A 16,129-nucleotide genomic window follows, 5' to 3' on the forward strand; every position below is an offset into this window, starting at 1 on the left:
AAACGCCGGAGAGCTTTCCCTGCCCGTGTCCAGTATTCTAAAGCAGGCAGTGCTGAAGTGGTGTTAACCGGGGACCAGTGTCAACTGGAACACGAAGCTCCCACAGATCTTCACCTGGGAGACCAGAGAACGAGGCAGAGTGCTGGCCAGGTGCTCCAGGTAGCACTCGTGCTTACTCTGCAGTTTGATCTGGCTCTGGAGATGAGTAGAGATGAAGCAGAACTTGTCAACTTTACCTTACTCTTACTCTCTCCCTCTGGGTCTCCACGTCTCCTGCTGTGCCACTGTGAATTGCTTTTGAAGTTTGCAGCTTTGCTCTACCTTACAGAAAAAAAATGTGGGTTGCAGAGTTTTTTTGGTTGCTTCTGGACATGGTGAGTCTTATGTTGAGTGTAATAGACATGGACCTGTACAAGAAGGATGGGGTGATAGAAGTGTATGAGACAGTGTAGGGCTGCAAGCAGACCTGCCTCTCTGGTCTTTATTGGAGTTGTTACATCAGCAACAGGATGAGCTGTACGGAAGCATCTGATCTGATCCAGTCAAAATCCACCGAATGAAGAAGTGTTTTTCTCCAAGTCTAGTGTTGTTTAAGATTAAAAGCAAAAAGACCAAGTGAAAGTAGCTGCAGTGTATGGCAGTGACTCACCAGGGAGAACACCACACCAGAGATCACACACCAGGAGATCACATATCAGGAGATCACATATCAGGAGATCACACATCATACACCAGGAAATCACACACCAGATCACACACCACGAGATCACACACACCAGGAGATCACACACATCTGCATTGTAAAGCTCGGCCAGTCATCGGTACATAAGATTTGCAACCAAGTATGACCAGTTAAATTCAATATTATGTTAATTACCATCTAAATTCAATGTTATGTTAATGACCATTGAAATTCAATATTATGTTGATCTGATGTCTTGTGGTGCCCTAACATGAGGGCATAATTTTCAATATGGCTATGATTCTTATAAGGTTCACCCAGTACACGTGTATTTAATCTCATTAAAGTTAACAATCTGCCTTTTAACCTCTAACTAATGGTATAGACATAGAAGCACACATCATGCCATCCAAGCGTATATAAATTGCACTGTGTGGTATGTTAACCGTGGTGTTTGATTCTCAAGGCCACAGGCAATCTATCAGAAAGCAACAGAAAACAGCTGTTATGGGTAATACTATTTGCAAGAGCAGTAAAGAATGTCTAATTAGTAACAAACATTTAGGCTAGTTGAGCTGAGGTGGTGTGTGTTTCTGTTTGTGTGTGTGTGTGTGTGTGTGTATGTACACCCGAAGGCAGCGTTTCACTGCTGCGAGATTATAACCTTGACCTGCAGCAAATGAGATGTCAGCCATGGAATGAGTGTGGGCTTTGGATTTAGTTCCAGATAACACCCCCCCCCCCCCAAGGGCTTCCCCAGGCTCTGAAGGAGAATGCACTGATGGTCCTGGGAGGATTTCCTGTAATGGCAAAGAGGAGCAGGTGCAGTTGAGGGGAGGGGCCTTCTTATGACAGCCACTGGGGGGGGGCACGGGTCATTTGAGAAAACAGTTCACACTATCCCAGTCATCCCGATACTCATTCTCCAGCCTCAGATTGTCTTTCGGGTAATTGGTGGGTGTGAACAGGAATTAGGCCATGGTATTACTCGATGAGAGTGAAAATTAATTAAGAGTATTTATATCATTTAGGAAGCTCCTGCTAACAATTTGGAGACAGGGGAGTATACTTGTGATATTTGTTTAAACTATTATTCTACAGTGGATGCATTCAATGTTGAAATGGTCTAGATTAGCATGGTCTGCTACTGAGAGTAGTGTGTTCATGTAGGCGGGTTGGTTTATAAGTGTGGTCTGTTTTAGCCCCATATGCACTGCTGAATATCCTCTTCTCTAGTACTGAACTCTGGGACCACTTCAATTATGCAGCTACTGAATATGAGAACTGAATTTGTCCATGAAAGTCTTCAGTAAACAGCAAATTGAACTGTAAGGCTCAGCAAGGGCCAGGATCAAGAACATCTGAAACAACGTATCGTGTAGACATATCTAGAACAGTCAGGATTAATAACATCTGAAACAACGTATCGTGTAGACATATCTAGAACAGTCAGGATTAATAACATCTGAAACAACGTATCGTGTAGACATATCTAGAACAGTCAGGATTAATAACATCTGAAACAACGTATCGTGTAGACATATCTAGAACAGTCAGGATTAATAACATCTGAAACAACGTATCGTGTAGACATATCTAGAACAGTCAGGATTAATAACATCTGAAACAACGTATCCTGTAGACATATCTAGAACAGTCAGGATTAATAACATCTGAAACAACGTATCGTGTAGACATATCTAGAACAGTCAGGATTAATAACATCTGAAACAACGTATCGTGTAGACATATCTAGAACAGTCAGGATTAATAACATCTGAAACAACGTATCGTGTAGACATATCTAGAACAGTCAGGATTAATAACATCTGAAACAACGTATCCTGTAGACATATCTAGAACAGTCAGGATTAATAACATCTGAAACAACGTATCGTGTAGACATATCTAGAATAGTCAGGATTAATAACATCTGAAACAACGTATCGTGTAGACATATCTAGAGAGATCCTTCATCCGCTTCTCATGCACTGAGATGTGTCAATGCATGCAGAGACAATTACCATCATATTTGCATTTGGTAAGATAATTTCTTCACTTTCACCAAATTGCACATAGTAAACGCAACTGTTGTGTCTTGCCTGCCAGCGAGGACAGAAAATGATGTCTAATTTTCTATTATTAGAAAATAATTTTAACTGAGAATACATCTTTAAAACTGATGAAGTTTCACACAGGGAAAAAACTTTTTTTGTATTTTGTATTTCAAACCTCCTCTCTGGAACTAGAATACATGAATTACTGGAATACTAAAATTAAGTATTTGAGTAATAATTGAATTGGCTCTGCTGTTTTTACACATGTATTAGACTGGCCCCCCAGGGCCCCTGCACAGCCTGGTCAGACGGTGCCTACAGGAACGTTGGTGCAGTGTTAGCTGGGGAAAGAGAATCATTCAAAAGAGTGTCACATGCTCTAAATCAAATTTAATTCCAAAAATGTTTAAAACATAAACCATTAGGCATACAAGCACCATTCCTGCTCCTCATTAATGGTCCGTCTGATCTGTTTAGCTGCAACGGAAGAAGCTCATCATACTTATATCACTCAGATCTGATGAGCTGTCTGCACCAGCAGCCAGGAGACAAGAGACACACGGTCCCCCACCCTGGGACAGACATCCAGGAGACACGAGAGGCACGGTCCCCCACCCTGGGACAGACATCCAGGAGACACGAGAGGCACGGTCCCCCACCCTGGTACAGACAGCCAGGAGACAATAGAGGCACGGCCCCCTACCCTGGGACAGACATCCAGGAGACAAGAGACGCACGGTCCCCCACCCTGGTACAGACATCCAGGAGACACGAGAGGCACGGTCCCCTACCCTGGGACAGACATCCAGGAGACATGAGAGGCACGGTCCCCCACCCTGGGACAGACATCCAGGAGACACGAGAGGCACGGTCCCCCACCCTGGGACAGACATCCAGGAGACAAGAGACGCACGGTCCCCTACCCTGGGACAGACATCCAGGAGACAAGAGACGCACGGTCCCCTACCCTGGGACAGACATCCAGGAGACACGAGAGGCACGGTCCCCCACCCTGGGACAGACATCCAGGAGACACGAGAGGCACGGTCCCCCACCCTGGGACAGACATCCAGGAGACACGAGAGGCACGGTCCCCCACCCTGGGACAGACATCTAGGAGACAAGAGACGCACGGTCCTCTACCCTGGGACAGACATCTAGGAGACATTAGACGCACGGTCTTTGACCCTGGGACAGACATCCAGGAGACACGAGAAGCACGGTCCCCTACCCTGTGCTATTACAGCAGCTGTGAGGACCAGTTTAGTGATGGTAGCAGTTTCTCTGCTGGACCTTCATAGGACAGACTTCATTAGGCACTCTGTGAAAAAACTTTAAGATACAGGGTGTTCTTACCCTCAATAATTCACAAGTTCTGAGCATGTGTAAATAAAAGCACCACACATTGTGTTTTTTTTTTTTTTTTTGCAGCAAAATATTGGCTCCCAATATATTACACTCAGGACTCAGAACATTTTCTGAAGAGATACATACAAAATTGGTGTAGTTAGACCAAGAAAAGAACTAAGAACTTCACTACTTTACTCTTTGTAGACCAGTCATGTCAGGATTTAGATGTGCCATAGTGAACCAGCAGAGGGAGATAGAACATAAAGAACAGATGACACTCCACAGTGAGCACAGACCAGCACTCCGCTGCCTTGAAGAGCATGACAACCACTACCCTGACTGTAACGTTAAACATTACTTCAAAGCACTCTGTGTGAAATAACAAACCTTCGTGTATCTTGTACATTTCCATATTGGCACTCTTCCTCTGTTCGATCATAATATTTCTTGGCTGTGAGCCACTGTCGGAAAATGTTCTCAGAGTAATAGTTCTGTTTAGCCTGACTGATTCAGAGCCCACATACTGTTCTCCTCAGCTCCCATAATCTCACTCACCAACCCTTGTATGGGCAGGAGGGCCCTTTACCCTGATCTCTGACCTTTACCCCTTGACTAACAAGTGCATAAACAAATACCACAAAATGTGTATGTGTGTTTTTGTTTTGCTGTGTGCTCTCCATCAACATAAAAACAGGTAGTGGGAGGGATGCTGTACAGGATAAGGCCGATGTCACATCCTTCTCACTGTGAAATGACACTATAAAAGCATCACACAAAACCTCCGGTCATGGCCACTGTTGACCAATGTCATGCTTGAAAGTGCGGATGTCCAGACCTACTCTATTAAATCTCACCAGAACTGACCAAACTGCAGCCACAGCCAGTCGCCACTTCTACATTTAGATATGCAAACTCACAACGGGAAGTGTTTGTTAAATATTTACGGAGGAGTGCAGTGATGGCTGTTTCTCATGACCCCAATTAACAAGCCTTAATGAGGAGAGATGTGCTCTTTGCAAATCCACAAACGATCCCATTAATCAATTAACCGGGACGCTCACACCAGTGGCCTCGTGTATACGGCATTCATCACACTGAGGGGAAAACAGAGGCTAATTGACCTCAATGATTCTATTTTCTTCCCATTAGAGCGATGGCAACATTCAAACCATTTCCATTATGCCAATTGATTTTGTTCTATATTTAGGACTTGGTAATCATCCCTGTATTCAGAGCACAGTGGAAAATCTGTAACTGGAACACTGAGAGGACTTTGAGGGAACCTGTGCTAAACACGCCATTTAGTGGCATATGACACTGCAATTGAATTTAAGGTCCATTTCTAATGAGGACCTTAAATTCTAATCTAAACTCTCAATACAAATGCTTAGTTTATGTAGAAATATTAATAACCAGTCACTGGTGTTAATTTACTATGATATTATTTAAATGATATTACTATCTAAAGTAATATCAAGCAGAGTAGTGTGAACATTTGAACAATTATGTGAAGTCATAGCACAAGATGTTGATTTTGTTATTTAGGTCATTTGTAAGGGAGGTTATGTTAATATTCATGAAATATTGATGCAAATCAGTTTACTCTGTACAATCATAAAGGCTCTGGTGTCTGTTTTCAAATACTGGCACCACAGTGATTTATGTGCCTGGATAATTATGTACCTGGTGTAGATTCTTACAATAAAATACATGAATATAACATAAGACACCTTATATGTATCAAATTTTGCCTTTTCATTATGTGAATAATATCCACAACTCCCATATCCAAATGTTGAGCACGCAGACATGAAATAATTGATTTTATGATGTCAGATTGCTAGTATCACTCACACCACGAGGAGACCTGGGAGAGGAAGAAGAGAGAACAAATGGACCGTGTTGTTGTGTGTAGCATGTATACAGTGCAGAACCGTGGGGATATTCAGTCACTCTGAAACTACCATGCTGATTTAAGTCAATATATTCCTCTCTGTCCCCTATGTGCATGTCTGTACAGTCAAAATCAATTTGACTCACAGAAGAAATGTTATAAGCAATACCCAGGGCATCTACGTATCGACCAAATCTAATCTGATACACTTTAAATGTAGACAGTTCAGGTAGTTGAATGAGGAACCTGTATACAAATAAGCAAATAAAAAGTTACATCTGCAAAATATGCAAATAAACAAAATAATAGATGTAGATAATGGATAAAGGAATGGGTAGAAGAGTCAGACCGGCATCTTTCCTGCAGCTGAATAACACTGGACGTTGTCTCCTGGGACCAACCGTCAGTGTGCCACTTACCAGAAGACATCAAACGGTCTCGAAACACATGCTAAAATGTCCAGAGGTGACTGGTCTCCATCCTCCATCTGAACAGTATTCATCTGTGATGTTTTCATTCTTAGCTCTGTCCGGAGCAAATGCTGAACTGTTTAGTGTGGACTGCAGACCAGTATGACCCCTGACCTCAGGACCGGAAATGAGGACCTTGGATAAATAAAATATAAGATTAAAATAATGCAAGCACTGATAATTTTCCCTTTTGCGACTTCACTGATAGAAAGTTTGTTACATTTACCTCTCATAAGTCCAAACCATGTCAGTGCCATTACATTTCTAAGACAGTGCCATTTCTACATTTCTAAACATTTTTCTCAATTTTTAGAAAACCAAGTTAATCAATGAAAAATCTAGACAAAGTATTTAAACCAACATTTCACGCAGCTATAAATGAATATTTTATTGCAATGTGAGGACATCCGAGTGCGGTCTGGCAGCGCTACAAAAGCGGTGAACATCCACACCATTTGCCCATAACCTAACACTAACCTGATTACCACCACGCCATTTTGCATATTGTTGTGTCCTTATTAGAATCTGGCACATAAAACCTGGTTTTCCTGGTCTGGCAGTTAAGGATTTCAAAACCAGCGCCACACCTTCAGTATTTTGCTACATCAAACAGTTAGGCTAGGTCTCAGTGTTCTGTGCAAATGAATTACACGAGGCGAAGGATAACAAACTTTGATACTAACGGGTCTGGTAAAATAGGAACAGTGTTAAGAACTTTCTCGTTATCGTTACAGTCGTTGGTGCCCGGTTGGCAGACCGGCTCGGTATCACGCACCGGCAGCGCCTCTCCGCCCTGCCTCCCTGACCCATGACGTCACGGGGAAGAGTCGCGGCGAGCTCGTGCAGGATAGGAGCTGCCTGGGCCCACGGGCAGAACCAGCTGAAAACTGACACAACACGGATTTATGTTCCGCTCACCTTACGTTTAAGTATTCAAACAAGGTTGTTGTTTTTTTTAGTGCGTTTTCGTCGACTCTGAACCAGGAGGAACTCCGAGGTAAGAGGAGGTGAAATAACAACTGTAGTTAGTCGCTGAAGTTGGCTGGTGTGTTATAGATCGGGCTGTTGTAAATATGGTGCTTGGTGTTCATTCTGCCGTGTACTTACTCAAGTGAATGGAAGTGCGTTCTGTTTCCAAAACAAATCGCATATTTATTGCTTCTGATAACAAGGCACTTTTACACGGCGAGTCCTCGTCGCGGTGTCCGCCTGGCTCTGGTCCACTGGCGTTCTTGGGCTTTTGTGTGAGTCTATCACAATGGGTTGCGTTTCAGACAGCGTGATTTGCAGCGCTTGCCAGTGATTTTAAGTGTACTGAACGTGCACATTTTGCGATACAGGACGGTAGCCTCTTTTGTGTGTGGATACAAATAGCCCCTTTGTACATATTGTTTAGTGTCGATGACACATTAGCTTACAAATAAGGATGATTAGCAGGCTGAATCTTCAATAGCCTATTGTCATGATCACTCATCTCCCCGCGCCTGATATCACAGCCTCTCTACTGACCTGACTGAAGCTCTCCAGGTTTGTTTGTTTGCCCTGTTCATGTACGGATGAATGTGACTGTCTATCAGATCGCACGTTTTTTCCTTTTCGCAGATATTCGGTTACACGGGGCATCAGGGAGCGTGTAGTGAGATCTCGACTAATGGAAATCGGTATGTTAGCCAATCACTCCTCTGAACGGAGTAGCGAAACTTTAGGAAGGTGATGTAGAAATGTAAATACTTTGTGTACATATTGCGCGAGCAATTTCTCACGGAAAATTGCGAAACCTCAGATTTGTTTATTGCTGAAATGGATTCGATGCCGCTTCAATTAACGGTAGACTAAACGCAGGACACCTTTCACCTCAAAACAAGATGTTTGAGGGTGAATTATCCTCTTTCCACATACACGCCCGATTTGTGCCCCGGTACAGACCGTTTCTAGTGTCATGATTATCTGTTTATGCAAGTGAAAGCCTGTCAGTCCAGATTGTGTCAGAAATGTTGCATTCACTGTAGATGCACCACATGTAGTTAATGCTAAGTTAATTGTCACAGCTGTAACCCATTTTTCTCAGTAGTTATGATCTAGGCAAAGAGCCGCTGTCTTCTGGTCTTTTTGCCTTGTTCCTCTGAATCCCCCCCCCCCCCCCTCGCCCCCTCCCAAACACACTCTGAGTTCTCACTTTATGCTAACTGAATTTTGCACCAGCTAGGATTTCACCTGCTCAGTGCATGTGCTATAAGTGAATCAAATAGTAGACCACTTTGAAGACAGTAATCCCATTTTCCTTAGATTTCTTGGGAAACTTTCTTGCAGAATTGGTAGGACCAATCATCTTATGCATGTAAATGTGCAAAATCTGCATGTAATCTGCATGTATCCAAGGTGCATGTAAATGTGTAAAAAATCTGCATGTATCCAAGGTGCATTTAAATGTGCATAAATGGAGAGGAGGTATTATGTGCAAGTGAAATTCAGCACTTCCTAGATTGGGAATTGAAGTGGGGCTTTGCTGAAGCACACACTTAAAATGTGTATGTGCGTATATGTGTGCATATGTGTGTGTGTGTGTGTGTTTTATTTATATATATATATATATATATATATATATATATAATACACACACACACACACACTCTTACTGCCATGGCGTATGGGTTGAGGGTATCTTAGGCTACAAAAATCTGCTGGCAACTTCCATCAAAAGGAGTCAAAGACGCGACTGACTGCTGTGAGCGTTGCACAGTGCTGCCATCCACCATGAAGTTCTGCTCAGGAGCAAAGCTGCAGAGTGCAAGTTCACTCCTGCCAATCCCATACCGCCTAAAGGTTGTTGATGTGCATCTTAGCAATTGAGCTCTTGTGAACTGTGGGCGAGGTTATGCTTGTCCGCGCGGACCGCTCCCGTCCGACGTGACCTGTCCGCGTGGACCGCTCCCGTCCTACATGGCCAGTCTGCGTGGACCGCTCCCGTCAGACGTGACCTGTCTGCGTGGACCGCTCCCGTCAGACGTGACCTGTCTGCGTGGACCGCTCCCGTCAGACGTGACCTGTCTGCGTGGACTGCTCCCATCTGACGTGGCCAGTCTGCGTGGACCGCTCCCGCCCGACGTGGCCAGCCTGCGCGGACCGCTCCCGTCCTACATGGCCAGCCTGCGCGGACCGCTCCCGTCCTACATGGCCAGCCTGCGTGGACCGCTCTCGTCCGACGTGACCTGTCTGCGTGGACCGCTCCCGTCCGACGTGGCCTGTCTCCTCCAGTTGTAGGCGGGCAGGTGGAGGTTCCCTGCATCCTCACTGCTTGAACCTCTCCCACTACTCACATGATTGTTCTGGTGTGAGTGACGTGATCTTGTCAATTTCTGACAAATGCACAGGTGTTTCTAATGATTAATTATTATTATATAATTATTATATATGATTAATTATTACTATTTTAGAAAGGAGATAGTATTCTCAGTTCCTGTTCAGGTCATGTTCTGCCCTGTTCAGTCGGACAAGAAAACGCCATTTCATCTGTTGTACATAACCCATTAACAGGATACTCAAGAATTCCAGTTGCCACACTGTAAACAATATTCTGTAACTGTATATCACATGACAGCCCTTTTTCAGCACAGTGGAAAGTAAATAAAACGTGAATAAGATTACTGGACATGACAAATTGAATCATCTCCCAGTTGTGATGCGTGGAGGTGTTTAAGTCTCACGTACAGTAGGCAGAAACTGATGGGGCCAAAATCCCAACCAGGGTCAACATCAAGAGTATGGAAAGAACTTCCAAGCCGCCGTCTCATGTAGGAATAGCTGGAAAATCATGTGGCACTTGTTTCTTCACTAGTCATACACACTGGAACAAGAACTGATCTTTCGTAGAGCATTTCATGGTACGGGTGACAAGTCTGTGTTCTGACACTGGGTGAGAGGTTCAACTCTGAGACATAAGGAGACCTGAGGTTCCCAGCACCAATACGTTAACCTGTTTTCCTGCTCTGGTCCAGTAAGGAAGCTGTCCTAAATCCCCACTGTGTGGTGCCATTGTTGGGGCTTTTAATCCTGCTGCTGGAGTTGCTAGCGTTTTGGGTCCGAGCGTTGGAATTTCTGTCTGCTGCTGCCTCTCAGTACCAGTCACCCAGTGCAGACAAAGAGCCGCTCATACGGTTTTACGCCCCAGCCTGCCTCGTGAACTACGATTGCATTGTGTAGAGTAATTTCAGCTCCACCCATGATACGCAAGCTGTATGAATCTCAGGATGGGCAATTCGTAACCCCACCGTACCTGAAATAACAGTGTGTGAAGCCGGGCCTTAGGTCTCCCCCACTCCCCCGCTACAGACGTGCCCTAACCCAGCCAAGTGCTCTCATGGAAGATTCTAGTAAGTAGGAAAGATTACAGTAAGAATGAGACGTAAGCATTTGGTGGAGCCAAGAAAGACCTTGGCTAAGTTAAAAACAAATTAAAAAGGTGAATTAACATGCCGTGTCATCATGTGTGTAAAATTATAGTGTATGTCCACTCTTAGAGCTGCCAGTCCTGAATTCTGCAAGGTCTGTGTTTTGTGTGTTTTGCAGCTAGCTTGCTCTCTCCATGACCGCCTCTCGATGTGCCCTAGCCTAAATATACTACTCTCAGTGTCTGTAGAAAAGCCTGTAATTACAGCGTTTATGAGCTTGGCGATGCCTTTAGCTCCAGACAGTCTGTGGTCAGGATTTTGTAAATGTATTGATTTTATCACATGTTGGCAGCCAAGGGTGTGCATTTTACATCACAAGATGCATGTCTTGTAGAAAACCAGAACTAAACAAAAACAAGTCTCCCGATGGTTGCAAATCCTGTGTTAAGAGTGAGATGCTATTAAAAACCGCAGACATGTCTGACCATGACTGATTTAATTAACCAGAATCAACCAAATGTCACTGCTTCAGTTCACAGTTTCAGATGGACAGTGCCATGGTGGGGGGTGGAGCTTGAGTTCACAGTATCGTATCACAAAACCAATTTTGTGCCTTGAAGTGGAGAAATTGCCTATTTGTGACCACCTCCATGTGCAGTAAATGTAAATCTGACCAGAGAGAGGGACACAGGTGACTATGGTCATAACGGATGACACAGGTGACTATGGTCATAACGGATGACAGGTGACTATGGTCATAACGGATGACACAGGTGACTATGGTCATAACGGATGACACAGGTGACTATGGTCATAACGGATGACACAGGTGATCGTGGTGCTAACAGATGACACGGGTGATTGTGGTCCTAACGGATGACATGGGTGATTGTGGTCCTAACGGATGACACGGGTGATTGTGGTCCTAACGGATGACACGGGTGATTGTGGTCCAAACGGATGACACGGGTGATTGTGGTCCAAACGGATGACACGGGTGATTGTGGTCCTAACGGATGACACGGGTGATTGTGGTCCTAACGGATGACACGGGTGATTGTGGTCCAAACGGATGACACGGGTGATTGTGGTCCAAACGGATGACACGGGTGATTGTGGTCCAAACGGATGACACGGGTGATTGTGGTCCAAACGGATGACACGGGTGATTGTGGTCCAAACGGATGACACGGGTGATTGTGGTCCAAACGGATGACACGGGTGATTGTGGTCCTAACGGATGACACGGGTGATTGTGGTCCTAACGGATGACACGGGTGATTATGATCCAGGAACAGGCCAGTGGGCCTGTGTACATTAATGGCTGTGTGAACACGCGTCCCTCTGCTGTGGGGTTTGGTGCGTGTGGAGGTGGTCGCCCGTTAAAGCCATCAGTGACCATGACTCCCTCGCCTTCCGAGCCTTCCGTTCTTCCAGATCAGCAGAAACGTCTCTTTATTGTTTCAATTGTTTGAGAGTACTGGGAAAGTGCAGGGTCAATGCTACTAGGTAGGTGGTTTGTATGTTGTTCATTTCCCATGAATGTCTGAGGGTTTTGCTCATGGACCAGTGAGCGCACCAGCACCCCAAGGTGTAGCTCGTATGTCAAATGTTTAATGTTGTTTGCCGAATGGATCAGCAAGGCATGGTAATAAGTCACATCCTGCTTGGAGTTAGCAGTTCAGTTCACAGTCACCGATGTGCAGTGTCTTATCGTAGGTGTTTTGTTGCAGTTAAATATGGCAGTGTTTTTTCTGAAGATGAGGGGTGAGTTTACCACCCTTGTTGCAGACTGAACGTTCTTCTCTTCCCCACTCGTTTCGTACCGCTGCTGTCGTACTTTGGGAAAGGAAAACGGAGGTTGTTCCTTGTGTACATGGCAACTAATCCGCGTACTGATCACCATTATGGGACGATTAAGGAAGTTTGTGAAATGTTGCCGTGGGGATAAGCACTGGAGGGAGATGGGGCTGTGAGGATTTGGGCCCTGTCTGTAGCCCCTCTGTACCCTCAGGCACGATGCCCCATGTCCAACTCCTGTCCTGTCCCACCATGTCCAACTCCTGTCCTGTCCCGCCATGTCCAACTCCTGTCCCGTTCCCACGTCTTCTGTCCCCTCAGCTCATTGCCTGCCGCTCTCTCCCTCTCTTGATGTCTCCGTCCCTCGGATGTCTCCGAGCCCGAGACGTCTGCCCGTCTCACCCTAACTGGGCTGCCTCCTCGTCTCCCACTCCAGTATTCTGGGCTTTTGTGTCCTAATACCTGCGGCAGGCAGTGGGCCTAATCTTCCTTCTGAGAGCAAAGCTGCCATGTTTCTCTGTTGTGTGTAATCTCTCCCCCTCTCTCTCCGTCTCTCTTCATCCCTCTCTCTCTCACTCTCTCTCTCTCTCTCCCTCTCCCCCCGTCTCTCTTCATTCCACTCCCCCCGTCTCTCTTCATTCCTCTCCCTCCGTCTCTTGATCACTCTCTCTCTCTCTCTCTCTCCCTCACACACACACACACACACACACACACACACACACACACACACACACACACACACACACACACACACACAAATGTGTACTGCGAACAGCATTTTTGGTGGGCCATACCTTGTGCTCCACGAGGTGAGGGGAGCTCTCGTGGTTTGAGGTGTGTCTTCGGTCTGGGCTGATACAGCAGTCCTCCTTTTCCTCTGGAGAACAGGATGCTTGTTCATTCATTCTGCAGTTACAAACACCCTCTGAAAGCCTCATTAAGAGGGCAGTGAAGGGTTGATCACAGCCTCGCACCCTCTCTAAACTGCCTGGCTGGGTTCGACTTTCCTCTCCACAGCAGCCGGGGCACGTGGGTAGGGCGGCGTGAGACCGAGGGGAGTGAAATGTAACACCAGCTTGGAAAGCTCTGAACGAGGCCAGCCGGAGGGGTTCTGCCTCGCAGGTCCATCCTCCCTGCACTTGACACACCACAAATGAGCAGAGTTCACACAGCCACAGTCCCCTGCACTCCGCCATGACCCCAGAGCGCCTGGACAGCTGGGCGCTGGTCCGTGTGAGCGGAGGCCATCAGTGTGCAGGCACGTCTGAAGAGATGAGTCTTTGGTTTTATTTGTGTGTGTGTGTGTGTGTGTGTGTGTGTGTGTGTGTGTGTGTGTGTGTGTGTGTGTGTGTGTGTGTGTGTGTGTGTGTGTGTGTGTGTGTGAGAAAGAAAGAGAGAAGGAGATGATTAACTGTCTGTTTGATGGAGGTGCGTGTTTAAGTTCTGTGATGTGTGTGTGTGTGTGTGTGTGTGTGTGTGTGTGTGTGTGAGAGACTGAAAGAGGGAGAGATTCTAAAGCATAACTACTCCCAGTCAGCCTTGGAGGTAAAGGTCATGACCATATGTTTAGACTGTCGTAGAGACAGAAGAGGAGAATGACTTCGAGAGTCTCTTAAAGGACAAAGACGCACACAAAGCACATTGGCATTCGTGATGGATATTGAGGTGGTCAAAGAGCTAGAGACACCCAGGCTGCTGAAGCTTGGCTCTTTCCACATTAGTGCTGAGGGACTCCATTGTGCTGTGCTGCATTGCGCTGTTATGCTGTGCTATACTGCGTTATGCCGTGCTGTGCTGTGCTGTGCTGGAGGCCTAGCCCATATTCTCTCCTCTCTTGAGCCAGCATATGACTAAAGAGAAGATCACCATACAGGCTGCTTCTTATCCAGAACTGCACTGCACTAAAAAAGTGCTTATCGAACTATGCAGGTGTGTCTGTGTGTGTGTGTGTGTGTGTGTGTGTGTGTGTGTGTGTGTGTGTGTGTGTGTGTCTATGTGTGTGTTTCTGGAGGTGGGGGTGGGGGGTCTTGCCTAAGGGAATGCAGGCTCATTCCAAAATCTCGCGTTTTGCCCTCAGTGACTAACTTTTCAGGAACACATTGGAACTGGAGAGTTGCACATGAGGAAGTGGATCTACCAATGAACCACATTAGTGCAGCCGGCGAGGACCATGATGTAACCCACCTGACACCTTCCATCTCTTCACAATGACCTTTGAACATGGGTGAGGTTATGATTACAAGATTACTGTTGCTGTGCGACAGTTTCTAAGGAGACCTACTTATTATACCTTTGTTACTGTTCTTCAAGCATACCAGATTGCTAAAGCTCCTACAGACCTCCTCACCAGACAGGCAAGTGCGTGTGAGGGTTTAGCGTGACTCTCGCTTTAATGTGTGAGGTGGCTAATGGCAGGGTGTCTCGGACCATAGTGACCCAGACCTTTTGGAGGTTGAGTGTGCCGACCCGGCTTTAGTTATGGAGTTCTTAATACCAGCTATTATAGAAGAGTCGACTGGTAGCGTCCTGCTAATGAACATGTACTCCCCATTAATGACCTGTGGTACATGTCTTGGGTGTGAAGGTATACCCCCCCCCCCCCCCCCCCCCCCACCGATGTGGTACGTACCTGCGGTGTTTGCTCTACTGAGGACATGCTGCCGTGTGAATTCCACATCTGCTGAGTGTGCTGACCAGCTCTTGTTTATGCATGAGGTTTCTTTTCTCTTTTTCCACAGATGCACAGAGGTCACTGATTGGGTCCTGTAGGCAAAGCAGGGTTTTACCTCTCCGCCCAGACACGTCCTCCTGACCCACTCCTGGCCCTCCAGCCCATTAGCGGGTGAAGAGATGTGCTGATGAGGCAGCATGGCCGTGTTGGCTGGCGGCCGAGGCAGTCACGGTTATCGGACATGCTTCAGGGCTGCTGGCCGTGGAGGGGCGGACCTGCCTCTGCTTAATTAAGACAACTTTCACACTCCTCCCTGGCCCTGCGCTTTGCTGTGTGTGTGTGTGTGTGTGTGTGTGTGTGTGTGTGTGTGTGTGTGTGTGTGTGTGTGTGTGTGGTGTGTTGGCAGCAGAATGTTTTTATGTGAATAATATGTGCTTCAGTGTGGATTACAAGATTTTGGTATGCTTTTATTTTGAAAAACATTACAGTGATATGCACTGAAGCGCTTGGTTGGAAGGGGAGTGTTGGGTGTTTGGCCAGAGCTGGGAATGAAGGCGTAGTCACCGGTGGTGGGAATGGTAGTCCAGAAGTGAAGAGATCTATCTTTCTGAGTCTCATGCTAATACCAGCAGCATCCGGGAGGGTGGTGGTGGTGTGGGGGGGTGGAGTTGGGTCTCTTGGTGCTCATGCTACAGGTATAGAGACTCAGAGACACCCCCCCCCCCCCCCCCCCCCCCACACACACACACACACGTGTGTACACATAACCCTCCTGTCATCTTTGCGGAGATTTGCCAACGCTGCCTCTCTGCCTGGC

The 16,129-nt window shown here is 46.2% G+C and overlaps 1 protein-coding gene and 1 long non-coding RNA gene across 3 annotated transcripts in view; one reads left to right on the forward strand and one right to left on the reverse strand.

Moving 5' to 3' along the window:
• Positions 1-5,774: 5,774 nt before the first annotated feature.
• Positions 5,775-7,126, reverse strand: LOC143512027 (uncharacterized). The gene is made up of 3 exons (XR_013130339.1): positions 6,931-7,126; positions 6,403-6,588; positions 5,775-5,956 (listed from the first exon to the last, which is right to left on the reverse strand). It is a non-coding gene; the product is annotated as an uncharacterized LOC143512027 (long non-coding RNA).
• Positions 7,127-7,271: 145 nt separating this feature from the next.
• Positions 7,272-16,129, forward strand: part of nck2a (NCK adaptor protein 2a) — a 28,228-nt gene continuing 19,370 nt past the window's right edge. Inside the window, exon 1 of one of the 2 annotated variants that reach the window (XM_077001885.1) lies at positions 7,272-7,450. The gene's annotated coding sequence lies outside the window, so the exon portion shown is untranslated. Of the gene's footprint in view, positions 7,451-7,523; positions 7,981-16,129 lie in introns of those variants that run through there. The other variant, XM_077001889.1, reaches the window with a different exon arrangement.

The sequence above is a fragment of the Brachyhypopomus gauderio genome, chromosome 4, assembly GCF_052324685.1.
Source record: "Brachyhypopomus gauderio isolate BG-103 chromosome 4, BGAUD_0.2, whole genome shotgun sequence".
Lineage (NCBI taxonomy): Eukaryota > Metazoa > Chordata > Actinopteri > Gymnotiformes > Hypopomidae > Brachyhypopomus > Brachyhypopomus gauderio.